The sequence below is a fragment of the Ailuropoda melanoleuca genome, unplaced genomic scaffold (assembly GCF_002007445.2).
Source record: "Ailuropoda melanoleuca isolate Jingjing unplaced genomic scaffold, ASM200744v2 unplaced-scaffold76913, whole genome shotgun sequence".
Classification (NCBI taxonomy): domain Eukaryota; kingdom Metazoa; phylum Chordata; class Mammalia; order Carnivora; family Ursidae; genus Ailuropoda; species Ailuropoda melanoleuca.
The window spans coordinates 180-2,767 of NW_023252629.1; the positions used below are offsets into that span (position 1 = coordinate 180).

A 2,588-nucleotide genomic window follows, 5' to 3' on the forward strand; every position below is an offset into this window, starting at 1 on the left:
TACAAACATTGCTATTTTATAATCTTTTTTTAACTGCTTTTCCTCAGGGTTTTAAGACAAACTAAAGGATGTAGGATTTATCTAGCTTCCTTAGCCATCTGATTCTCCCACCTGCCTTTAGTTTCCTGCTGACCACCATTGTCTGCCTTGTATGTGCCTTTCTCTTCATTCCCCATCTTTGCTTCTCTGCCTCTAGTGAATGGAAAGGGCAAATTTAAATTCAGGTCCAACATTCAGAGCCAGAAGACACAGAATATTTCATTTTATAATCCATGCATTAAAAAAACATTGCATTAATAATTGACAAGACATGACTGAATTACCTTGCATTTCCATGAAAGAAGAAAAGAAGGCTCCCAGGAATTCAATTGATTATTTTAATTTTTTCCCCCTGATTTTACAATTCTCTTCTTCTTGCATACCTGTATTTAACTAAAACAACATCCCTGTGATTATGTGAGAAATCTCTTGTCAGGTGAGTAAAAGGACATTCTTAATGCTAAAGCAACTGTGAAAAAAGTCTCTTTTCAAACTTTATTGCAAATGCAAAAAGCAAGTCTCTCTGGGGACTGGCAGCTCAGGTGTGGGTGTGTGATATTTTCCCCTTAATGTTTCTGAAAAGAAATGAATAGAGAGAAGTTCACTATAGCATTCTCCATATGAGCCCAGGCCATGATTTCATACCGCATATGAGCTAGAGACCATGAATGTCCTTAAGATATTATATCATTACTTTCTAGAACATGGTCTGTAACAACTAAGACAATGATGCTAACATTCTCTTGTAGTATAGTAAAAATAAAAGATGAATATAGGAACAAAGAAAATATTTTTTTTCTTTTATAGTAGACATTCTTTAGTTGAAATTATAACCCATTTATAATGTGGGGCAGGGTAAATTTATAATGAAGAATCTCATGTATCACTCATTCACTGAGTATTAGTAGTTATGAGCTCCTATCACATGGCTCCAGGGGATACCAAAATAAATAGACACTATTATCATCCTAGATAAGTTCAAAATCTAGTGTCAAAGAGACGTAAACAAAATTAGCATGAAAGTGGCTATATGAAATTAGTATTTTCATTGGGAAAGCTCAAGAAGTAACTATTAAGGTAGAGCTTTAAAGATACAAAGGGCAGTTTCACATAGAAAGAATGTTTCAGAATGAAGACATGATGTGCATAAAAGCAGAGAAATGTGGAAGAGTACAGTGATTAAGGGAATAAAGAAATGCCCAGTGTAGCTGAAAGTAATTGGCCTGGGAAGAAGTGGCTGTAAGAAAAGACCAAACCAAAGTCGTGAAAACCAAATTCTTTATATGCCACCAAATCCTTGCTAGAATGTACATCATATCAGGTAGTATTTGATGATATATCATTCAGCAGGTTATAGGTAGTTATATATTTACTAACTCCACTTTATCTTGATTTTGTGAACAATACTAAGTAAATAAAAGAGAAACAGAGATTGATGTCTTTAATATCTTCATATAGAGAAATCAACCACTTGGGGAATTCAGTTATTCAAAATATTTTCTTGGTCCTTTGACTCTTGCCTGGCTGCTGCTCTGAGACCAGCACCCAGCCAAGGNTATGCTCTGAGACCAGCGCCCAGCCAAGGCATGTCCCCTGGATCAGGCCTTTGGCTTCCTCGTGGCCATCTTCCATAAGTACTCAGGGAANCTGCTCTGAGACCAGCACCCAGCCAAGGCATGTCCCCTGGATCAGGCCTTTGGCTTCCTCGTGGCCATCTTCCATAAGTACTCAGGGAAGGCAACAGGAACAGGCTGAGCAAGAAGGCCCTGTAGGCAGTGATCCAGGAAAAGCTCACCATTGGCCCAAGGCTGCAGGATGCTGACATTGCAAAGCTGATGGAAGATGTGGATGGGAGCAAGGACCAGGAATATCTCACCTTCCCTGGGGGCCTTGGCTTTGATCTACAGTGATGCCCTCAAGGCTGAAAATAAAACAGAAGGTGGAGATACCCGCTATCCAGCCTGCCTAAGTCAAAGCAGAGGAGCATGATGTGGGGCTCGATCCCATNGGGCCTTGGCTTTGATCTACAGTGATGCCCTCAAGGCTGAAAATAAAACAGGAAGGTGGAGATACCCGCTATCCAGCCTGCCTAAGTCAAAGCAGAGGAGCATGATGTGGGGCTCGATCCCATAATTCCGGGATCACACCCTGAGCCGAAGGCAGACGCTTAACGACTGGGCCACCCAGGCGCCCCAATAAATACCTTTTTTTTGGTCAAAAAAAAGTATTTTCTGACCATTAATTGATACTATCTCTTGGAGATACTATTTTTCTATTAAATAAGAAAATATGAATTCCATGATACCACCAATCAAGAGTTTTACCCAGAAATGCAAAGGTAGCTTTAATATAAATTAATCTTACAATGTAATATTTTACTTACTGGAATAAAAATTTAGTAATGTTAAACATTCCTAATAAAATTGAGAGTAGTAAAATAATTTTGACATAATAAGAAACACACTAAAACTAAATATTTTAGATACAGAGAGCAAGAACTAAACTAGGATGCCTGTTACTACTATTAATAAGAAAATTTGCTTCCTAAA

At 38.3% G+C, this 2,588-nt stretch overlaps 1 pseudogene; it reads left to right on the forward strand.

Annotated features, from left to right (window-relative positions):
- The first annotated feature begins 1,611 nt into the window (after positions 1-1,611).
- LOC109488869 lies at positions 1,612-2,028 on the forward strand (annotated as a pseudogene).
- Positions 2,029-2,588: the final 560 nt, after the last annotated feature.